The sequence below is a fragment of the Vicugna pacos genome, chromosome 2, assembly GCF_048564905.1.
Source record: "Vicugna pacos chromosome 2, VicPac4, whole genome shotgun sequence".
NCBI classification, from domain to species: domain Eukaryota; kingdom Metazoa; phylum Chordata; class Mammalia; order Artiodactyla; family Camelidae; genus Vicugna; species Vicugna pacos.
The window spans coordinates 100,910,847-100,936,827 of NC_132988.1; the positions used below are offsets into that span (position 1 = coordinate 100,910,847).

At 33.7% G+C, this 25,981-nt stretch overlaps 2 long non-coding RNA genes across 2 annotated transcripts; both read left to right on the forward strand.

Moving 5' to 3' along the window:
- The first annotated feature begins 2,395 nt into the window (after positions 1-2,395).
- LOC140700483 (uncharacterized) lies at positions 2,396-6,175 on the forward strand. Its single transcript, XR_012078887.1, has 3 exons — positions 2,396-2,680; positions 5,396-5,446; positions 6,096-6,175. It is a non-coding gene; the product is annotated as an uncharacterized lncRNA (long non-coding RNA).
- Positions 6,176-10,458: 4,283 nt separating this feature from the next.
- Positions 10,459-16,205, forward strand: LOC140700481 (uncharacterized). The gene is made up of 3 exons (XR_012078886.1): positions 10,459-10,554; positions 13,390-13,507; positions 16,010-16,205. It is a non-coding gene; the product is annotated as an uncharacterized lncRNA (long non-coding RNA).
- The last annotated feature ends 9,776 nt before the right edge of the window (positions 16,206-25,981 follow it).

Consider the following 25,981-nt stretch of genomic DNA (forward strand, 5'->3'; position numbering starts at 1 on the left):
TGATGTTAGTCCTTTTTATGGAGTTTAATATCTGCAAAAAATGGGGACAAATTAAGATAATAAATATAGTGATTTTTGTTTATGCTGTCAGTTATAAAATTTCATGTGAAGCCATACAAATGATAAGAAATCCAAATCACAATATTCTAATTTTTAGTTCAGGAAAGATACTGTTTGTGTTATACACAGAATTTTTTTCCTATATTCAACAAATACACATGTTAGCATAAAAATGCTATGTTCTGATTATGAAGATATTTATACATAATTTAATAATAATGTCTTAGCACTATTATTTCTTATCGTTGAATATCAGTGTAATTTCCTGTGTTTCCCAAAAGGAAAACAACATCACAATAGAGGTAAATGCTTCTAAGGGAAAGGTTTATTGTGAAATGTTGCAAATTATTCACAATTTCAAATCTCAGTCAAATAACAAAAGGATATATTTAACCAAATCTTCATCCAATTCAACTTGAGCATTTTACCATTACCAGGATCGGAGCTCCATAACAGCTCGGACTTTTGTTTGTATTACTCACCAGTGTATCCTAAGCACCTAGAGTTATGTCTGTTCTACAGAAAGCAGATGTAGCAGGTGTTTTAGGTACCAATGTCACATCCCTTTGGGTAATCTTTGATTTCAGCCAAACTGTGCCAACATACTGATTCACCTTGACTTTAAGTATCAATCTCAAGCATATTTATGAGTTTTTCCAGATGTGCTCCAGGACCCAAGGCTTCTAGAAATTTAGATCCTGGTGAAACTTCTAGCCCAGAAGTGTGGGACAACTCTTAGATGTTAGTTAGCAAATGGAAACTTTGGATAATGCTCCAGCCTTCCATCTTTCAACTGCATGCTTCTGGAAGGCATTCAATTCAGTATGCTTTTTAATACAGCACACTATCAGTAAAGCTCTTGGGACCACCTTCCAAATAAAAGACCTCTCAAGTTCTAGTCTTGGGTACTTCATATTTTGGAGGGTAACTGAATGTAGTAAAGACTTTTGAAAATGTGCTTCTGGTAAGTTAATTATTTAAATTTCATATGAAACTATTTTTAGAATCCACTTCCCTGATCAAACTGGGGATCTTAAAATTCACATAAAGAGAGGGTTGCATAAAACACATACTCTAATTAAACTGTAGTAAAACATGGTTTGGGATACATGCTTCTCTTTGACCTTTAAGAAGAGAAAAATTCTGAAAGAATGGCAGAGGGAATTTAGTTTTTTTGTCCTCTAGTTTTAGAAAATCATATTTCACAGGTCAACTATCCAGTAATTGAATATAAATCAACAATTTACCATTTATTGATCAAATGAAAGTATAATTGCATTTTACATTTTAATGCATGTGTGCATTGTTTTAACTACATATTAATTGAATTTATCCTCTTCCAGATACTCAGATGTATAGACAGTATCAAATCCTCAAGAATTAATGATTATGAGACTGAGACACAAAATTTTTTCACATCAAAACATCATGAATCCATATTTATATTTTATGAATATTTATCAAAATACAACAGTTTTATAAGTATAAACATATATAGTTATTTCATAAGTGGTTTATTTAGAAAAATAAATAGGTAAAAACTACAGCTTATTAAGCAATAGAGAAATAATACAATACACACGAATTAAAATTTAGCTAAATACAGAGGGCACACACTGGCAATAAGCCCAGAATATTTAGATATAAATCATGGACTGATGTTAAAGAATTTTCATTGACAGGAGGTGAGTTGTCAGTGAGACCAAAATATAAGGAGGCTTTATTGAGACTAACTGTGTTTGTACCTCAATATAATAGTTGTATTTCAAGACGTTTTTCTCATTGGTACTGTAGATTAATTCTCCATAATAAGTATTAATAGATTAATTTTTCCATAACAATACACATACTAAATTTGTTTTAAGAATTAATTTTTGTACATTTTTAACCACTGTCTTACTGTTACGAATATGAAATAATGTGTCGATTTAAAGATGAATCAACTGATTCGTCAAGTAATTCTCCCTGGATGAAGAAAAGAGGAAACAGATATGGTAAATCTAAAGATGCTTTCAAATCTCACTAGGCTTGGCATATGTTTGAATCAGTAGCAGTAACTGGCATATTCTGCTGTGGTCATTGTTTAGCTGGCCACATAAAGTTATTTCGAGGTGTCTACCTAGCATTCTCATATACAAGTTTCCCTGGCACATCAGAATAAAAAATAATCTCATCAATCTCTTCTGTGTAGGATATTATGAATGTGTGTGTGTGAGAGAATTTATATATACTATTTGTAGAATGTGGAGTGCCTAACACTCTGCCAGTTGCTGGGATACAAAAATGAATGAAGTACAATTATTTAATAGTTCAAGATTTTTACAGTCTGGTGGATCAATGCAGACAAGGTAATAGAAAATTTCAGTGGCTGAAATGTCACCATCTGCCCAAATACTAGACGCTATGGAGCTACACGTGACATTGAATCTCATCTTAGAATACCTGCAGGACTATTATCGGAAGGAAAGTGAAACCTAGGGGATTTGTAGATATGGACAAAGTGAAAGAGAAGAAAATGATAATTAAGGATAATCAAACATCTTTACAAGGACTGGAGACAGGATCATGGAAATATGATGAGTTAATAATTCAAAATAGTTGAAGCCAAGAATTTGAACTGGTGAGTGGTAAGATTAGAGGCTAAAAAAATCAATAAATCCAACTATACATAGATTTATAAGACAATTTAACATGTTTTTAATCTATCTTTAAAGCAAAGAGCAAACACCAAAGATTTCAAGGCAAGAAGTAACATGAATTGACTGTATTTTAGTAGCAAGTATTTAGCATTTAGTCTCATCGAAATATTTTATCAATTTTAAAAAGTGATATTCTAGTCTCACCTTGAGTAATTCCAGAGATAGTCAATCCCTATAATATAGTGGAGACCAATTCACTTGTACAAAATTACATGCATCCTGAACAGTAACTATAAGGGAATCTTTGTCTGATACTAAGAAATAATTGGTATAAGATTCCATTTAAAAAGCAAAGGGAATTTTATCAATGATCTGAATTATCCAATCCAGTAAATATGTTCTTTCTCAAGTCTCTCATTATTATATTTTAAGGTAATAATGCCTGAAATTATCAAAAAAAAAAGTACTAAACACTTTCATTTTGACATTATAAAATTTTACTAAAGTCACGCTATAGATACATCTTGAGTAATAATTCTCTTTCAAGCTCTATGCTAGATGCCATGTTAAAGAAATAAAATCATTAATAAACATCACACACTATGATTAGAATATATACAGTTTTACAGATAACTTGACGAAGGCAAATGTCTGCATTATCTATCTTCGGGAATGCATCAAATATGTTAAATCAAAAAATTTTATAATCCTCCTGAATTTAAAATTGTATATTCTAGAGACTGTCACAAGCAAAATCAAAATAAAAAAATCAACCTTTAAGGTCACAACACTGAAATGACTTTTTCCCCACAACTAAAAGCAAAAAAATGAAAGAAGAAACTTTTGCCTATTTCTAATGGATATTTTGAAATGGCATTAGAAGTTTCCTAGTGACAATATCTCAGGGTTAGCATGTTGCTTAAAAGTGCCTACAGTTATGTCTTATACACCTGCTATGTTATATATACTCCATATGCATATATATTATTTGAGAAGCAAGAATAAGAAAAGGAATTAATAAAAAAATTAAGGAAGAAGAGGAGAAACAGAATTTAAAGTGTTCAGTGTATATAAATTACTCTATGAACTAACATTAATGCATATGGGAAAGTATTTTCTCATCTAGAAAACTCACTGAATTAAAAGAAAGTAAAGATAATTGTGGAAAACTTGCTTTGCTGCATTTAAAGTCAGTGTAATATAATGCCAGAATTTCTTCTCTCATTCCTCTTTTTTTCCCCTTAGGTATTGAATTAATAACTTAAAAATATAGAATATTGTTTTCATGAAACTCTTATTCCTATGCTGTTAGCACTGCTGAGCAAGTCTCCTTTGAAATCTACAGGAGGGTCCAGTACAGAAGAGATACATGAACATGTACTAGAAAATAAAACTTCACAGCATATTCTTTCATTTGATTAAATACTAAAATCCTATGTGAGACATTCTTGACAGATGGTTTGGTACAGCTATAATATTGTGATTCAAAATTTTGACATATGTGTTAGGCAAATTGGGAAGTTTCATTAATTATCTCTGTCCTTTGAGGTGTGTGTGTATTTAATTAGTCTACTTATATTTACTAAACATTTACTAGATAAATCATGCACTATGCCAGGCACTGGGGATAAAAACAATTAAGAAATAATTCCTGTCTTTAAGGACCAATCAGTAAGTACATTGTTGCATCATTCCCGCCTTCGACAGAAGAAGCATTTCCTATCATCATCATTTGTTTGCACAGGGAATGGACAGGTCTCTGTTGGATACTTTCAGTGTTTCTGTGTGCCTGTCTCTATGTCCCCAGGTGCCCGTGTTTTGCTTTTAATGACTGCCCTTAAGCTACAGAGCCATTTCCCCCCACAACACAAAGAGATTGGAGGGGCAGGAGGAAATGACTGGGTGGTTAGAGTTTCCACATCTCCATCCTACTCTTCACACACACACTCCCTACAAATGGAACAAAATAAGAGGCATAACTAAGCTTTAGAGCTCCCGTCTGGATTGCAATAGGGCTGATGCTGAGATTTCGTCAAAATTACTTGACTTCTTGGGAGCATGTCCTTAATAAATTGCTCGTATGTGAATACAAACTATCATGTTCTGTTTCAGGGAAACCAGGCTTATAATAGTGTTCAGTTGGCATTTTTCTATTTCTTCTCGAAAGTTTTGGAGATTACTAAAAATGATGCATAATATATAGTCAGCAATTCTTTACACAACATTCATCACTAAAACTGTGAACTCCAAACATAAAAATCAATGCAACTCACATGTCACAATAAAGTAAATATATCTAGACCTTGTTTGTACTTCAAAACCTATAAATATCTTATCTACAAGGTAGAGAGTCTATGCGATTATATTCTTTTCACTTCAGAGAGGATTATCACATGAACTTGAGGTGAGTAAGGTCAAAAAAAAATATTGGTCTGGGTCCTCCTCCTGGTAGTAGCAACAGCAAGTCAGATTTTATGAATGACAAATTTTATAGAATGTTTAACCTGGTCAAGGTTAAAAAATTACTTATTGCTTAAAAATTTTATTGTTACCATTCATTTAAAAAATAACTTATTCAGAAGATAGCATAGTAAAACAATTTGGTTATTTAATTTGTAATATTTGTGCCATGCAAGATTCTAGTATACTTCAGTTCTGATTCTGACTTGTTTTGTCCCCATCACTCTAAATTACAGTCTGATTATAAACAAGCAAAAGAAAGGAGGGGCCTACTGAAAATAAATGAGGTAATTTGTATGACTTTTTGTAATGGTATAAAAGAATAAGATTTTTTTTTCTACATGATCAATACACGATATCTTTAAGAGTTACTTTTTAATTGAAGTATAGTTGATTTACTATGTTTTGTTAGTTTCAGGTGTACAGAAAAGTGATTCAGTTATATGCATTATTTTCAGATTATTTTCCATTATAGTTTATTACAAGATCTTGAATATAGTTTTCCTGTGCTGTACAGTAAATCCCTGTGCCTTATTTATTTTATGTTTACTACTTTGTATCTGTTAATCCCGTACTCCTAATTTACCCCTCTCACCCTCCCTTTTCCTTTTGGTAACCAGTTTGTTTTCTATGTCTGAGAGTCTGTTTCTGTTTTGTGTATAGATTCATTTGTATTATATATTTTTTAGATTTCACATATAAGTAATAAAATATTTATCTTTCTCTGTCTGACTTTATTTAGTATAGTATTCTCTAGGTCCATTCATGTTGCTGCAAGGCAATATTTCATTCTTTTTATGGCTGAGTAATATTCTTAAGCCAATCGTCTTTTGAAGAGCACTTGGGTTGTTCCCATGTCTCAGTTATTGTAAATAGTGCAGCTATGAACATTGGGGTACATGTATGTTTTCAAATAAGAGTTTTTATCTTTTCCAGATATATGCCCAGGAGTGGAATTGCTGGATCATATGGTAATCCTATTGTTAGTTTTAAAGACCCTCCATACTCTTTTCAATAGTGGCTGCACCAATTTACAATTCCACCAAAAGTACTCAACCATTTGGGAGGATGTGAGAAACCCAAGAGATATGACTCAGGACAATCCATCTGGAAAACAGAAACAGAAGAATCTTTTGTATCTTATGTCCCTTTGACAATCATTTGCCCCACCCCTACCCCTGCCAGGCCACTACTCTTCCAGGTTGCTACACTGAGTTTAAGTCATTTTCTGCTGCGTTCCATTCATGCAGCACAAAAACATACCTGAGCTAAAAAAAAATAAGCATTGTTTTAGACTGAGGTGAGGGATTTCAAGACATTTCAAGATATATCAACATAAATTTGGTCATAGTACCAATAGCTAGAATACAGTGTGAGGCTGCGTATTCAATGTAACGCATAAGCAATATCTGAGATACACTCCATTGCATCTGTAGGTTTCCTTTTGTTATTTACATGAGTTTCACCTTTAGATATTGTGATAATACTTCAGATATGTTTTGCTTTCCATGACACTTTGAAATCATTTTCTTTTTGCATAGATATTGGGTTGTAAACCTAATGTTTTTATGATCAAATGCTGTGTTGTCCTCTCTTGCATCTTCATTAGTGAAATATCATGCAGTTGATTAAATCAAAAATCAATGAATAGTTTGAATTCCATATATTTACTTGAAAAGTGAATAAGGATATTTGTAAGAAGTCTGAGAATATCTTACTTATAAACATTACAAAGTTCATATTTTTCCTTCAATTTCTTGTACTTAAGAGACTAAGGAGACTTTTAAAATTTTCAAAGAACCAGCATGGCCAACCTAATCAGTTTTTAGTAACTGGTAAAAAAAAAAATTTAAATATATAAAGTTAAATAATTTTGGTTCTTATTTAAAAGAATCAAATCTTAAATTATATAATTCAGTCCTCCCTTATCTTTCCCTCAATACTGAGCCATTTGTTTAGGTAACTATTAAAGCAAATATAATTCTCTCCTCTTTAATACTGCTGTCTCTTGGCTTCATTCATTTTCATGTTCTTTTGTATCATTCACAGCCCCAAACAAGTCTTTATGAAATTGTGTTATTAAGAATTGTGTATATTAAAAGCAATATTTATAGCAGTTTAAACTGCAATTGTCCTCTTTTAAAATATATTTTTTGGGTAAATTTGAGTGCCTTAGTGTATTCCAAGAATGCCTGACATTCCAACAGTAAGAAATGGGGAACTCAATTTAGTTCAATAAATATTTGTTGCCACTCAAATTTTGTGTTAGTTGATATAGTTGTTAGCCAACATGCCCTATCCAGTAAATTATACTCAGTATGTTGATACAAGTAATCATGTTATGTTTCTACATTAAGTTTCTCTGTTAGATCAGTAATTTCATGAGGATATAAAAGCTAATATTAAACATTTATGAACATACAGAACCTTAAAAATTCAGCTGGTTATTACAGTTATTGAATAATTATGTAGTGGTCAAGTTTTATTTATTTCATTTATTTTTACAATTAATGTAGGCCCATTACTAAACACCAGAATTTGTGTCTAAATATGACTATTAATTGAAATTGATACAGAAGAGTAAGACAAAAATAATTCCTCTTCATGTCTTCCAAAGAAACTACCAAATCCCATATAGGAGACTTTACCTTAACATTTATGCAATTCTTGTTAAGAAATCTTTTAAGTGGAAACAGAGATCCCATTTTGCTTTTTTCATTTATCTTATAATTCATCTCATTAAAAACACATCAGCATATTCTAAAGGGATTTTTAGCTTAATAGGTTGAATTTTAGAGTTAAAATTAAATACTGGTCTACAAAGTTCCCAAGTAATAGTGATGGCTTAGTTAAATAGATTACAGTCTTTAAACCTGTGTTTGACAGGTCACACAAGACCTAGTTAAAGCTGAATAGAGTCAGAGAGGAAGAATATGTACAGATATGTAAATATATATGACAAATAGAAACCATAATACTCACAATAGAGATTGCCAGTGCCCATCAGTAAGGGTCCTTAGCAGCTAATCCGGGCGCTTAGCTGGGATGCATTGCATCTCTCACTTTCTAGATGTGGCCATGTGACTCGGATTTTGTCAGTTGTCAGTAGAGTTCATGAGTGAACCTGATGGGCATTACTGTCAGGACTGTCCCATGCACACTTTCCTTCCAGAACTCTGACTCTCTTTCTCCATTGACTGATTGAATGCAGAGGACACCAAGTGCACGTAGGACGGTGGAGACACAGGATGGAAAAATTTGGCCCTGTGTGGAGCAGAGCCCTGGTCTCTTGGATGCTTCTTCCTTCTATCCATGTTGAATGGTGTATTAAATGAGAAGTACATTTTTATTGCAATAAGCCAGTAAAATATCAGAATATATGTTACTGAAAATAACTCTGATAAAATTGACTGCCGTTCTCTGATAAAAATGCAGTTAGTTTTCAGCCTGGTAGAATAGATGTGTAGACAGCACATATCTTTGAAAATATACCTAAAGTCCTAAATTCCAACTTCCTATGACTCCAAGTAGGTTCCTTTTATGCATCTTCCATAGACAGCCTGCAGAAAGATTGGACAACAAGGTGGATATCGAGATAAACATGCCCATACTAACTCATTTCCACCATTCTTTTGTAATAAGATATAAGGGAAACTGAGGGAGATTATGAAAAAAAGCATGTTCAAATGACTCTTTGCCTAGAGGTACTAAGCAGGGAATATTATGCATAATCACATAGGCAAGTCAAAAGACAAATCTTCAGCTGGCTTTTTAAATGTGGGTTTGAGCAGTACAGATGTTTCGTGCAATTAGGCCTTGGCCTCTTTAAGGATGTTTGAGGTTTAAGATGTTGGACTCTAATAAGAGGTTGCACTTGGTTTCTATAAAGGTGTTTGAATAAACCGTGCAAGAAGTACTCCCTATCACAGAAGGCTACCTTGCTGATATAGTCTTTTGAGGCCCCTGTGTTTTGTAAGTTCAGGTCATTGAAGGATACCATGGTACAAGCTGGGTCTATAGTTTTGCAGATTTGCAAAACTTAAAAGGAGAAGTATTAAAATATAAATCAAACTATACAGCAAAATATAAAATCCCTGAAGCCTTATAAGAATATGCTTACCTTCAACTTTCAAAGAAAGAAAGAGCAATGAATTCAAGAGAATTCAAACCTAATTAACCTAAATTAACTCAAACTTAAAGCCGGGAGACCTTTTGAGAAAGGATCTGGCATTAAGTTCTACAGCAATTGGCAGAAATTAAGTTTTAAAAGATATCATCACTAAATCCTCATTTTAAAAATAAAATATAATGAGTTTAACAAATCAAAACATTTATTTGATACCGCCTAATGTAAATGTGTCAAAAACTAAGTTTATATTTTTACTAGGCTTATAATTTTAAATGTCATCTTCTTTATGATCAGACCTCATAAAACTCATGTACTCTAATTCAGAAAATCAGATTGAACTAGAAAAGCCAAGAGACAAAGAACTAAATATTGGAAGTAAAATTGGTGTTCAAAAATAAGTACATTCTGTTTGTGCAAACAAGTAGTTTATGGAGTCTATGAATACAATAAGCTTGTTAATTTTACCTAACCAAATAAAATTAAGCTAAAATTTGAAATAAAAAAAATATAAAGTAGCATGGCACAACTGGGTATTTTTCATTATTTAGTGTTCCATAAAATATATGATACAACAAAAAGAAGTGAAGATCTGAAAAGAAGATAAAAGAGGAAAAACATATGATGGTAACTTTAAATAGGAAAAATGTCATAGTTCCAAGACAATCATTCCTTATTCAATTGCAAAAACTGACCATGATTATGATCATTTTTCATGGAAACTTTTATATCTTTTACTGTCTTTATGCTACATAATTATATTTTCTACCAAAAAGAGAAGTTGGTTAAACTTATAGCTGCAAAGATATTCAACAATATTAACTCTTTTAAAATGAGGCTTTTAGTTTTTTATAAATGATAGCATTTATTACATATTTTCTATGCTGCATTATTTATCAAATGAAGAAATTATAATGACTTAAATTTTAAAAAAAAGTCTTCCTACTTTATAATTTTATTTTTGCAAAAAAGGAACCACATATCCATTATGGTAATATGATTTGGCAGTGATAGTTTATTCAATCAGATTATAGTGAAAAACCTATGCAATAAGCTCAAATGAAGAAAGTCTACTTGTAAAGGTAACCAATATATATATATATATTGCTTTCTTATTACCCGTAAGCTAGCTACATTTTTCTTTTTAAAGGTCAATCAATGACAGCATGAACTTTCTCTTTTCCAATACTGAAAAGCAGCAATAAATTGCTTTCACTATCCATAGTGGAACTGTATACTCTTGGATAACTTTTAATTCCAAAAATCACAGTAAGTGACCTTTATAATATCACTATTGTTTGTCTAGTTTCAATGATAGTCTTGCGACAATATCTCAAATTTTCACAATTCTGCTATTTCTTGTCAAGTTGTCAGTCACAAAGTAAATTTACATTAAAGTAGATTTTTCTTCAAGGACTTTGAATTAAAAGTTCAAATACAATCCAAAGTGACAGAACTCTATAAAATTTAAGTTGTGTCATATAGAATTTTTTTTAATTTAGATAGGTAAACAGCTGAAGAAACTGAATGTACAAATATATATCTAATCCATTTAAACTTTACTAAATAGAGTTTGGAATATTCTATTTCCAGTGTTCCAACTCATTCTTCTTATTCCTTGATCACATCACATACTCTTTCAAATAACACCTGATGAATGCAGTTTGTAAGATTGATACTGTCCAATCAGTATGGACTATCTGGAAACACACTGCAGAGGAAATTGCACACTATCCAGGTCAGAGCTGATAAAGAGTTTACAAAGGTAATTTAGTTTATTTATTGGCAGATGTATTGTCCTTAATAGAAAAGGATGTGGACGAGACTCTCAACCAATATTGTCTCTGTTAATTTCCTCCAAGGTGAAATTGCTTTTGGATGATTTTGATCAGGTTCTTTAAAAGCTTACGCCAGTGACTGTCACATATTATCATACATCAGAATTACTTATGGGACTTTTGATTATAGAAAGGATACCTGAGCCCCAAAACTGAACTAATGAATCTAAAACATAGGTCAGAGGGAAGCAACATGAGGTTTTGAAAAAAATCCCACTGCTGATATTTTTGCCCAAATGCTAAAATTGCTGATTCAAAATGACAATATGGTCAGTATTACGTTTAAGCCTTTTATCTTTCCTCATATGTTCTGGAAACAAAGGAAGTCAGTAATATATTTTTCTTGATTCAGTTTTGTAATCACACTTTTCAGCTTGTTAAGAAATAGGGCTTTTTGTTTGCTTTCAAATTAAATCTGATCCTAGTTATGAGGGGGTTACACACAGAGAATTAGAGGAAATAGCATGGGCTCTTGAGGCAGATGGATTTGGCATTTAAATCTTAATTCATATATTTCAAGCTATATGAAATTTGGCAAGTTAGCCAATTTCTTTGAGACTCTGTCTCATCAAGATAATAATGTTTATCCAGTGTAGTTGTCATGGTAACTAAAGGAGACAATACCAATAAATTAGTTATCACAATAACTGCAACTAATAGTCACTCAGGAAAAAGTCATTTCCCTTAATATTTTATATTATTATTTTTCTGCCCTTGGAAGTAGAGCTAATCAAGTATTCCAGGCTTAATATAAAGCATCTTATCCCATAAATTGTTTACTTTTTTTCTTCCAAATATCTGTTAAACTTGCTGCCTCAGTTCCTACAGGAATTTATTAGAACTTGTAGTAACGTCTTCTTTAGTCATACTATCTAAAATTTCACCTCACCACCTTCCTCTCCTTTCCCAATAAATTATTTAATTTCATATTTTTTTCCACTAGCATTCTAAATACTTTACTTGTTTTGTGTTTTTAGTAACTCTCTTTTCCTTTAGATGTAAGTTCATAAGAGCAGATGATTTTGTATCTGTCTATCACTGCTGAATTCACAGAACCTAGAAGCATCCTCGCATATGACAGTTACACAATGATATTTTTCTCAGGAATGGGAGTAATAACCGAGATACACAGCCTGTTACAAACTGAATGCCGGTTTGAGGTCTTGGAAGCCATAGTTGACATTGATATACCAGGAATAACTTCAACATATGTGCTTTTTCCACTTTCATGTGCTAATGAATTACCTGGACATCTTGTTAAAAAATAAACATTCTTATCCAGCGGGTTTCAGGTAACACCTAAGATTCTGCATGTCTGTCAAATCTAGTTGATGCCAATAGTGTTGGTCCTCAGACCTCACGTTGAGTAGCATGATTATAAACTACTGCAGATTTATGGAAGTCAGAGAAACCAATAAAGAAAAGTATGTAAGTAAATACAAGTTAATTAAAGGATGCTTTGTTGTCCTTCAAAAACATGTAGCTTTTGGTTTGAGTTATAGTTTGGATTTGCATGGATAAATGCCATGTTACTTACTGAAAATTTCTGGACATTAAGGGAATCTATGAAAGGGAGAAAACCACTGCTACTTCTGCTCAGATAGCTCTTCAGATGCTGGGGATCTATGTGTGATATCTAGCTTCCTATCAGTTAGGCTACAGCATATGAAGATGTGGTCCAGCCGATTCTCACCGGCCACAGTTTTCCCTCCATCTGGGCATCTCATCTAGTCCCCTAGTACATGCAACCTTTTTTACACTTTGGGAAGTTCACCAAATGAGAGAAAGGACAGAGGGCATTCCCATACTTCTAAACCTAAGAGCATGAATAAAAGTGTAGAATAAAATATCAAAATCCTTTGCTATTGTATATATACAGTTCAATTTGGGTGAAACATAGATATGTTTTGTTGGTATTTGTGAAACCTTAGTTCAAAGGTGACTGACAAAATAGTAAGTTGTAAGAATTGATATGAAGGGCCTGTGGCAAGTATAAAATTATTAGTATTTTATTAGTACTAATAAAATTTAATAAAAATGGAAAAATTAAAAGCATAAACTTAAAAAGACATTACCAAAAACAAACAAAAATCCCTGATCTAGAATTTATTAAGCCATCTCCTTTTGTAAAGGATTTTGTGATACTAGGGCATTAGTTGCCTTAACTGTGAGAAGTAATACTCTGATTACTTTTTTCTGTTTGTTTTGCTCTTTATAACAATACTTCTATAAACAGCTATTCTTTATATAAAAATTTTTTTTTTAGTTAAGAAGAGAGAGACTAGACCATGGCAACTCCATGATAAACACACATACCGTGATACACAAAATTGTTTTGGAGAAAGATAGGTAATGGAGCTTTTGAACAACCATTGATTTTTAAGGTAGGAAAAAGATCCAATAATAATTAAGTCTAATCTTTTTTAATTTTCTCTTTAATATTGATTTCCTTGGTATTGATTTGTTTTACCTAATAACTGCTAAAGTCTTCTGAGCAATTATTAGGTCACAAGAATAGGTCCATAGCTAACCTTTAAAGAGCAAGCCACTTTATCTGCAACTGAGAATTCAATAAGGCTGAGAAGACAGTGGTATTTAGGCAATGCTAAAGGTTAATGTGCCTGAGCTTCCAATGGAGTAGTATAGCAAAAGGAAGTTGGAAATCACATGGCAGCTGCGGGATAATGTAGAAGTAGAAATAAGAAAGCATATCTGTTCCTAGTAAAATATCACAAAACAAACACATATTAACCTTCCTAGTTTATATTTTATAAGAAATACAATCTTGTGTAAAATAACAGGGTATGGAGCCATTATCCTCTGAGATTCCTCAGGGCATATAGATCAGATTCTCTATGCCATACCCCCAACTGGATGAATCTATATCTATCTGCTTCCTCTTATTTCAGTTTGTAACAGGATGCTTCCAGAGGGAACAGAATAGTCCCCTTGCTTCCTATCTTTGTATTCCTACTTGTCAACAGATGCCTAAGATTACATGGTCCAGAGTTACACAACATGAATATACTGTATCCTTACCACTAAGGAGTCAATGTCCTCTCTGCTTTATCCTTCAAGCTCTAAGCAGAAGTGATGCTTTCCCCACCTCCTAATTTGCAGTATATTTTACAGTCCATTATTTATTCTGACTCTTAGTTTTCCAAATGCCATTTGTATGAGTAGTAGCGGGAAGGAACCATGATTCTCAAACTCATGTATGTGGCTTAACTTCTCATTGCATGCTTCCTTTTCAGTTTTTCTGAAAGAACCTTTGATGTCAGCCCTTCCTATTATCCTCTGTGGCTATGGTTGTGCCATTGTTCTGTGATCCTGGTGCCAAAGTCTGGATGGGTGGAGGTGACGAAGGCATTGGCCTTTCTGTACAGCTATCTGTCTATACAGATTTTTCTTGAGACCTCCATAGCCCTGATTTGTGCAATCCTTCATTATGGCAGCTTTTCTATTTGTTTGTCTCTCTTTTGTCAAGCTACCCCAGTCAACAAGCTTCAAGCCAAAACTGTTTATTTTTTTATACTTTACATAATCCTTGAGACCCAGGGAACAAGTCACATGTCCCTTGTGTTTAGGGTACTATGCATGACTTTTATCTGTTCTTCTCCCCCATCTTGGAGAATCGTTAGCTCAGAGGAAAAGTTTATCTTATCATTTCCTTAAAACTCTCTGGTACATTCCATTAATCTCTTTCAGAAGTATTGAGCATAATCTTAAACGTGAATTTAGATTCTTGGAACTAAATTTCCCCTGGAGCAAGAAAGCTTGTATTTGCTATCTGTTCAACTGAATGGAAGAGAAATAGGAAAATAATGGCAGAAAAAGAATAATTTAATATCGTATTTAACTACACCATTAGGGATGTTTGTTTTATCCATTATTTTGTTTGTATTATCCCTTCTGTAGTTGAAATTCGTGATCATCATGAAGTAACCTCTGTGTCCATACTAATATATTTTATGTTTTCCATTAATCATTGAATAGTATTGTTAAAAGATAGGCTGAGGCACTTTAAAATTTTCAAGAGTTTATTTGAGCATGTATAGTTTTGAATCAGGCAGTATGAAAGCAAAATTGGTTAGGAAGTTTTAGGATCTGTGAACTAAGTGAGAGGTTTTTATAGAGATTTGGAAACGAAGCAAGGAAATGGACTGGCAATAGCGTAGGCATCTGCCTTAACTGGGAAAGTCCCATTGACGATTTATTATTGGTTATTCTTAAGTTTCATCTTCTAACATTCAAGTTCATTGACTGGTGGTTTGTGAACTGGCCCGCAGAGACGGAGGTCAATGAAAGACTGAATGAAGAGTCAGACTGCTCCAGGAGGTGGTAGGTGTCAGGGTTAACAAGCAAAGGAACTTACAAGGTTTGTCTTGGGTGATCACAAGGCAAATAGACCTCTGCACCTGCCTGCCTGAATCTTAAAAGCTTACTTACAGACCTTGACTGGGTTCAGTCACATATGCCGTTCAGATGGACTCTAACACATCACCCTCCCAGGTTTGTATTCTTGAAAATAGCTTTGGCTGTGAAAAGGGTAGGCAAAGTGGAAATTCCAAGGACAGGGGAGAAGGTAGATAGTGTGCAATTGCCCAGGTCCAGCTTCAAGACCAGCTGATGCTCATGTGCTTTGGAAGACCCCCTCCGTCAGACTCTGGCTGAGGTTGGTTTGCTTGTGTAAGCTGCAAAGCATTAGAGCCACCCCAGTCTAAAGACATCTCCATTGAATTGCTCTAACATTATACGCTTATTCCTTACATCTACATTTTTATTTATAACAAAGCTATTTAATTACTGTCCTTAGAAAAGTCTTGAATGCACTTAATCACCTTTCAACCCCTTGTTAATTCATATCCTATTTATTTTATCTACAGTGTTTGCCAGTGATACTGAGTTCCACAGGCTCCTATTCAAAGTGATGAACTAAAATTCTCATGCCCACTCCTCATTAGTCCCCCAGACAAGACGATACAAATTCAATTGATCGTATTTCAGACTCAAATTGGGCCGCACTTGTTGAAGAGGAGGCTTTCTGTTTATTGTCATACACATGACTGTGAGTCTCTAGGTCTGTCTCCTATATTAAATCTATGCTACAGAAATGGTAAGTGGAAAGTTTCAGGGACAATTCACGTTTTGCTCTACTCTGCTTTCTTCTTGAATGCGCCTGAATTAATAAGTGCTCTAGGTAGAAATCACAAGTGCATTCGCATATGGCACTAAGTCCAGTAAAATAATTATCTCCTATACTAATAATCTTCATATAAAATAATTTACTAGCTTGGCCTCTTGATTAAAATAACTAGAAATTATAAGGTTACATTTTGGTTCACATATAAGATTCACATATAACTCAGTGATGCATTTTTGTTTACTAGAGAGCTCCTCATTTAAATTTTAACCTTGAACAAAGGTTAAATCTGAAAACAGAATTTTACTTTCTTTTCATCATTGTTCTTTTTTGTATCTTCCATTGGACCCTTATAAGAAAAGGAGATGGCTAGCTCAGGGTGCATTTGAGATTCCCCCAGTTTTATGAAACTATAGGAAGTAAATATTCTTAATATCTGCATAAATAATACCTGGATCTTTCACTCTTACTAGACGCTTGACTTTGGATAAGAGAATTGCTTTTGACAGGGGCAGGTGTGCTTCTGCAGATACCAATTTATCGTAAATATTTTCTTACTCTCTTCACTGTTTCAGTTACAACAAGGACCTTCTTTAGTTCTTGAACCTGCTACACTCCCCTGAATACAAGACTCATGAACATGATATTCTCTTCTCTTGGAATGTTCTTTACTTCCTTCATTGACTATTTAATTCCTATTCCTCATTCTTTGTCTCTTGATCCAACCATTACTTCCTGGAGGAATCCTTCTATACCCTTTGTAATTAGGCCATTACCTTTTGGACAGCTTAACCAAGTTGCCACTTTACATTTCTGTCCATGACTATTGGATGGATGGATGCCACACCCAGGAGGCTATAAGCTTCATGAAGTAAGACTTAACATGCACTTTTGATCATCATTGCACCCCTGGACCCTATCAAAGAATCTGCCGTATAATAAACCTCAACTAACATTTGAAGAAATGAATTGTTTTCTGCAGTACATTGTATGTCCTTTTCACATAACACTTAACATTTGGTTTACTCCGATTTGTATTAAAAATATTTTTTCACCTGTTACCTTTTGTTCTCATTTTTCATTCCAGCTTCCTTAAAGACCCTGAATTTTATATACATTTCTTCGTGGAACTTGGTATAGTACCAGGTTGTAAGTTCATAATACAGATTTGTAAAACTTTAAATGTATCACAATAGTTTTTTAAAATAAGTTACTGAATAAATATATGCATATATTTATGTACATTTTATTAAAGAAATATAGTGACATTTATATGTTGAATATAATACATCACAAATAAAAGTATCTTTACTTAACTTCAAACCATAATTATTTAAGATTAAAGTATGAACAACTATCCTTTGTTAAAGCAGTATAATTAATTTGCATTGTAATATGACACAAAATGATATTTCATTTGAATTAGAAGGTGAAAAAACAATAAAAATGAGCAATTATTTTTTCTGGGACTTAGAAAATTAAAACTAATTAAGGAATTGGACTTAACTATGTAGAATATATTAAAACAATTGAGTCAAAGTGTCTGCATCACAGTTATTCATACAAATAGGAATCTGTTTTTTGACAAGTAGCTTAATAATGGCAAGGGAAATCAAATTTCTAACAATTACAGTGTCTTCTATTGTAGTATTAGCTATTTGAATACATCTATTGATTTTTTAAGGAGCTGAAAGTCACAGAGCAATAAAGAAATTGCAGGTAATAAATGGCTTCTTAAGATGGTCCAAGGTCATCTCTGAAAACATAGAAGTTGAGTAGTAAGTGCAGAGAGCTGAAGTAAATTTTTAGAATTGTCTGGCCACTATATCTCTGAACTGACATGTGATCTTACAACATTATCTTCTTTTCATATTTTATTTACATATTTAGTTTACAATTTGTTCCTTTATTATCATTTTAATTTTACTGTAGGCAATTTGCCTAACACCATCAGGTTATTTGCCCATGAATTTACTTGATGCAGAGTTTGAAATGTCTGTGAAATAAGGCAAGAGATGTGTTTTGAAACATGTTCTCATCTTGAAGGAGCTGGCTCTAGTGTACATCATTTGTTATATCCCGTGGAGACAGGCTTGCAGTATCCCCATGGCTCAAAGCAGCACTGAGATAAAGATGAGAGCATGGGCTTCTCTGACCCCTTCATTTGCCTCCTTGACTCTTCCCAATTTCATAGTAGCAGAAAGGTTTCCTCCTCCTCCCTGCTTCCATCTTGTCCTGGGCAAGTTAGTAGGAACTTAAGACACAGACTGGCTGACAATGTTAATTTTGTAAATTTGGGAGTCAAACTTAAAATTCACCTTCTGATTTACTCATCCTCAAATGTCCCAATAACACACCTTTGCTCCCAAAGACAGATGATTCCCTTAAAGACCTAGGACACTGTTTCCATGCAGACAAGGATTTTGGTCACTGATTCAAATGCTTCCTTGGTCGCCCAAATAGAGTAGAAACTTCTATTGCTCGCATATACCCTGTTCTCCTACAGGGCACGTTGGTTCTCCACACCTTTAGGCATGGCCATGTGACTAATTCTAACCAACTGGTATAGATGAAAATGACGTATGTCTTTTCCAGGGGTAAATAATTGTTGGTTCTGTAAGACCAGTGCTTTCGCCCTGCTTCAGCAATCAGAGAGAAAGGTTGTTGTTGAAATGGTGAAGCTACAAGATTAACAAAGCTTAGGTTAAAGCATCATTACACACTCTACAGTTGCCTTAGAGATTTGCATAAGTGAGGACAAACTTTTGTAATGTTAAACCACAAAGATTTGGAGTTTTGTTGTTTTTGTAATTTTTTTTCACAAGATAATATAGCATATCCCGACAGTCACTGCAAGGGTCTAGAGTAGTGCTTGGCACATATGAGCATGTGTGAGTTTTCTACAGCTGCATAGCAAATGGCCATAAACTTGGTGGCTTGAAAAAACATTCATTTATTAACTCACAGTCTTTGGGTCAGAAGTTCAGACCTACATTAGTGGATTCTCTCCTCAAGTGTATTGCAAGACTGAAATCAAGGTGTTGACCAGGCTGAGTTCTCCTCTGGAAACTCAGAGAGAAAATTCACTTGAAAACACATTCTTGTTGGAATAATTCAGTTTCTTGTAATACGAAGGTCTTTATTTCTTTGCTGACTGTTAATCAGAGTCACACTCAGATCCCAGAAGTTACTATATTCATATCCATATTCTGAAATATAAATGAGGCCATACATGTAAAGTGCTTAGAACTGGTACATAGCAAGCAATTATTCAATGCTTAGACATTAATATAATTAGTTTTGGCATCTAATCTGGGTCTATCATGAAAATGCGGTTTTCCATTTCCTAATGGAGTAAGAATTAGAATCAATATGTATTGAGAAACTATTAAATGTCAAACATTATGCCAAATAAATTCTCATTTAATTCTTTTCACAAGAAAATAAATTGGTTTATTACCGTTACATGCATAGAAAAACAGTGATGTAAAGAATCTAAGTATCTTGTCCAGATTTAGGACAGAAGTAAAGAAAGGAACTGAAAATTTAATTTGGCCTGTTTGACTACAAAATCTATGTTTCCTATGACAAGTTTATTTTACTGATAATTTTTATTATTTATGGGTTCAAAGTATTCAGGTTGAATGAAAGTTAAGAACAGATAAAACTATGACTGGCATATAGAAAAACCATCTTAATAAAAGTCAATTTGTATTTTTAATTTAGAACTGTTAATATAGCCTAAGTAGGAAGAATCAGATTATTTTTATACAAAACTATATTCCTACCTGATAAAATATTCTTTCAGCTCCATAAATTTGTTTCAGAAATTCTTAATATTTCTAACTGTCTTCATAGTCTTGTTTTGTTGTCTTAAAAGTAGCTTTTGGAGCCTGCATTCTCACCATTTACTAAATTCTTCCTCTTTTTAAAATATGATTACATTATCCACAAAAAATAAAGAATACATTGAAGAAAGCAGAAAGACATTTAGAGAAAAGGTTGATGAAATCCTTATAGATTGTGAAAAGTAATTTTTTTCTAAAAGATACTTTATCTTATAGAAAGTAGACACACATGTCATTAAATGGATGGTTTGTGTAGCATACATATCACAACTAATAGGACTGTTTAGACAAAAATGGAACATATTTTAATGATAACAGTGATTTTTTTTTGAGAATGCATGCAAGCTTCAGAAGCTATGGGAGAAGGAGCACATAGGACACAGGAGACCTAGGTCTCCAGAAGTCCTCTCCAGCTCCCAAATTCTCAAGTGCTGTACATGGTTGGGTAGCTCATGTTGTGTCAAGCATTCTTTCCCAAGGGATGGTAATGCAATCAGCAAACTCATGTTCCGCAGGATCTGCCTGCAAGTGCAGAATCTGATGCCCCCTCCAGTGTGCTCCTGGATTATCAGTGAAGTTCACAGGGTGGTTCTCCCACATGTTCAAACATAAATCTTCCAACTACAACATAAACCATGCTATTTTCTTCTTCTCTTTCTCAGGCTCCCTCTGGAGAAATTGGCAGCTTAAGTTCAACACACTGTCAAACCCACCAGTGGGGTCCACGAGAGAACTTCAGGATCTCCAGGCTGTGGGGAAAATTTTCTATCAGTTCCATATTACACTTCATCATGTGGGAACCATCCTATTTCTGACATCACATAGCTTGTTATTCAAACTGTCATTTAGCTTTTAGCCAATCTTTTACCTCCCCCTCCCCCAAATTTTGTTTCTCTACTTTTCATGATTCAAACATAGGTCATGACTGGGGACAAGAAACTTATGTAAATCTCCTATGCAAACACATAGATGATCTTTCAAGTTGGGGATACTAATAACTGAAAAATGCTTTTGCTATTTTTTATTGTATGCGAGAGCCAGGAGGGAGATGAATTGCTCTGGGTAATAGATAAATAAATAAGAAGTGCTCAGGAAAAATCCCAAGTGAAAATCAAATGAGAGAAGGAGAAGGAAAGAAGAACCGAGATACATGTGAGTGTGGAAAATAAAACTGGGTAAATTCTTTATCAGTTTTTTGTCAGGTTTATAATAGAAGCATCCTTCTCGGTTTCCCAGATAAAAACTACAGAAAACAACCATTAATCAGGTATATTTTTGGCTAATAGATTTTTCTTAGGAGAACCTGAAAAGGTGCTGAGTTTTACATCTAGGCATAAACAAAGGACTGAAGCACTTAGACGCTGCAGAGAGAAAAGAGAATTGATACATTTTCTAAAAATGACAGACACGAGAATCTTCTGTCTTCTCTGATGAATAGGGTTTTATTATCAGGTCACCTTTATCTTCTTAATCACTTCATTTTGCATGCATTCAATAACAGGAAACTCCTCAGTCCTTTCTTCAATTAGATGTCTGGTCATCTGTCCATGCTTGTTTGAATATAGCCAATGCATATAGTTTGAACTCTTGAGAATAAGCTTTGCCCAAAGAAATTAATATGTAATATCAACAGCTACAGTTGTGAGTAGTTTGGTTAACAGTTAATGTTTTAGGTATTTTGTCCATGCAATAAATTCTAAAATACATAAAATGTATTTGTATGATTTACCTTAGTTTATATTACAGATTTTATCAAAAAGCAATAATGAAATAATGAAAGAATTTAAGAAAACACACAAAGGTCTGTCTTCACATAAGACAGTATATATACCCCAACTTGAAACAGTTAATACTGTTAGTTTTGTTTTGTTTGTGCTAAATGATACAATTTTTAAAATTGTTGACAGATTGTTCTCCTGTTTTTCTGAATAGACAGTCATACTGTGGCCTTATGAACACAGAGGTGCACAGTATTATACATTTGCAACACAGTGGGGACCAAAAAACATTAGAGAAGTGAGACTTTTCCCACATGGATAGTGGCTGTTCTCCAGGCACCTACCTGTTACTCCAGCTAAGGGGAGTGCCTGGGGGGCTAATAGCTCTAGTTGTAAAAGAATTTGGGCTCTGGGAGAGGTGATGAGACCAGGCTAAGGACAAGGAGACTCTACATAACCTCCAGTGGAGAAATTGAGAGAAGGCAAGCATCTCCTTAGGTATCCCATGTTTGAACACCTTCCATAGACAGAAAATAAATATCTGAACAGCTTCATATAAACATTGTCCACCAGCAGAGGGAGGATCACAAGGCTTACCTGTAAAATGGAAACACATTTATCTCTTTTCTTTCCTCCCCTCCACAATAACAGTAAAGACTCAGAACCTTAAAGAAAGAGAATTCTTTTCTTCACAAAACAACACACTAAAGGTGCTGGACCTCGAAGAGGAGAAAGATGGTGTCTTAGGCAAATCAAAGATAGACTGCACTGCTCTTCTCCCTGCATGCAATCAGCTGCTGCTCTGAAGGACTTCAGTGATTAGCTGAAATTTAAGTCAGTTCATCCCTTGAGTTTCAATAGATAACATGTTAATTTTCCTGTCCTTTTCCTTCCCATCCCAGTGTTAGCTTTCTTTATTCCAAAATTGAAAGATACTATTTTTCTTCTCTTTTCAGTTGTGTTCGGTATCTTCTACTTCTCGTTGGCTCTCCCATTTCTGCCAGGGGCTCCTGCCATGCCCATCACCTAGTATCCTGGACACATCCCCTCACTGGGACACTGCTTCATCTTCAGAAGCAGAAAAGCTAATGTAGTATAGACAGATCACCCTTCTACTCTGTTTTCTTATTTCTTTATTCATGGCAAGTCCACCACTCAAGAAGCTTTGCATGCATTTCTTATTGATTTTTTTTGAAGGATTAGAGCCATTAAATGAAGTTTTTATAAAGAAATTGAAACATTAAAATTGTAGGCAGTATGACTTTTTTTTCTCTTAAAGGCAAACACCTCAGAAGATTAGAACAGAGGTTTAAGTAGTGGAATAACATGACCAGGTTTCATTTAGGAAATAGAAATGGTAACAGAGAAGTGATTGTATTAGTGAATATAAGATTGGAGTTAATGAAAAATAACTTTATTCATAAAGAAGATGCATATTTACAAGCCATCAATATGTCAATCAGTACATTCCAAGAATTTATTACTACTAAGTATTTTTTAAATATTTAATGAAGACCAGAAAGTTGATTCTCTGAAACATGCACAAAATTTCACAATTTTAAAGTTGTATCCATTTCATTTTCTATTGGAATCAGTGAGGATAACTTTGGCTGCAAGTATGAGAAAACATCAAACTAAAATAATTCAAAGAAGAAGGAAAATTCATTATCATACTTAAAATTAAGTTCCAAGGTTGGTGATATAGACACTCAAAAATATTGCAATGGATATTGACACTTTTTTGTGTTTCCTCTCTGCCATCCTTGCCATGTCAGTTTGCACTTTGACTAGTCCTCTATATGAATGTAAGATAGGTGCATCAGATCCTGGAAGAACATTCAGATCTGACAATGTCCAGCTGAAGGACAATGGTAATTTTTCTATCTCTATCTCTTTTACCAAGGAAGAAACCTTTCCTGGAACCATTTCCAGACAACTTTATCCCATATTTTATTGCTAGGATTGAATATACTCAGTTCTCAACCAATCTCTTGGAAGAAGATATAAAAGTTTTATTAGGGAGTTAGGATGATCCATATAAAGCTGTGCTAATTTTTTTTTAAATTGAAACACTAACAGCCAAGAACAAATAAGGAATAAATATTGAGTGAATTGGCACCCAGCAGTTACTGTTAAGCCATATAAGGTCTGCATAGTTTGCACAGTAGTTTAAGAAACCCCCAGAAGATATTGTAGTTAAAACCACGGATAGCATGCAGAACAAAACATGCATTTAAGGGCTAAGCATAGAAGGAGAAATGAGACAGAGCACTGACAGAAAAATAGAGTGATGAATGGAAATCAGATGGACCAAGAGCTCTCAACCTTAAGGTGAAGAGAGTTTCAGGAAGAAAGTGGTCAAGTGCTTTAAATACTTAAGATGTAACAATAAATATATGCAGAAGGAAGTTCTACTCAAATACTGACACATAAATACAAATTTTCCTTTCTTTTCATTGTTGGAAGTAAAAATTTTCACCTCTGAGCTACCAAAGAAATAGTCACTCTATTTCCAGGAAGTCAATTCTACCAACTTCTCTACACTTTAGTATTTGGTGTCATATACATTCCTGGTTACGTCCAAATTTAAGATTTACTTACACTGTTAGTCAAAGCAAGAACACCCTCCTACCTATATTATGTGTATTTAAACTTCAATTATTCTTTAGTGACTATTGTGACTCCCACTTCTCTGTATACCAAAGCCTAAAACGAATTGCCTTTCCCAGTGAAACTGACTTCAACCACTGCAAACTACGTTATCCTCTCCAGGTACATAGAAGTTGAGAATTTGAATGAGACTGATCTGATTTTGATCTGATTTTGACTCTCTTCTTTGATGACTGTTTGTATGATCTTAGTCAGTTCAGTACATAGTCCTGATGTCAGTTTCTTCATCAGTAAACTAGGGATTCGAAATTTCTCTCTTATAGAAGGATGCTTTATAGATTTAATTTAGGCCCTATACATAAAGTGCTTGGTACAATGCTTGATACAGTAAACTTTCAATTATTATTATTAATAAACAAACTCCTGTGCATTTAAGGACAATTTACCACTTTCTAGTTTTCTACTGTTTATTTCCCATATATTTCAAGCCCTCACTATTAGTTTCACAAATGAAAGTTCATCTCTCTAGTTAAGATACATGGATTAGCACAAACTAAGGGAAGTGGTTTACATGCTTCACTGTGCAGAATAATGACAGAGAGCTTGGTTAAAATGGAGATTTTCTGGCTGCCCATAGAGACTTTGATACAAAATGATGCTGTTTGTGGCCAGAATATGCATGTTTAACACATGGTCCAGGTGATTCCAATCAGGTAATCCACGGATGACATGCAGGGAAGCACTAAGCTACAGTGGACATGCTTTGATAAAAAACTTACTAGGAGGAATAAAACAATGAATTCAGAATTCTTCAAGTACACTGTATTGTATGCCACATAGTCTTGAAGTTATTACTTGAAATAAATGTCAAGTAGGTAATATCTCCTTTCTATATGAGAAATTGTTTTGGGTATACTAAAATGATGTACAAATTTGAATTACTGTATTTCTAACCTCTTTGAAGAAAGTCATAGTGTTTTGTGTCACAGTATAGTACTTAAAACATAGTAGATAATCAATAATAATGTGTTTATTAATTTACCATCACAAATAAACAGGACAAACTTCTCTTAAAAATAGCTCAATTCAAGAGTGAACACATTCCAAACCAAAGAATGCATATTGTGTAAATATCATCACATAAAATGATCTTTTAATGTAGTCTTCAGTAGTTTGGTTGGTTTCTTTATAAAATACAGAGTAATAACCTTTCCGACACTTCTCTAAAATATTAATAATCATTTTTATAGGTTTTTTTTAACCAATCATAGAAGCAAAGACAATACAAAGTTAATACAGTGAGTAGGTCATACATTCCCTCCTGAGACACATTATTCCCTGCATTACATTTGTTTAACTCTCCAGGGCTACGTTTTTCCAATAATGTGCATGGATAGTTCAATTATCATCCAAGGTAGTTGAACATAAATGAATCACTCAGCGTAAGAAGAATAATGTTCCATATCTTTCTGCATTTTCTAGGAATTCATCTAACAGTAGCTGGGTAAGTATAAAAGAATATTACCTGAGTGGTTATTT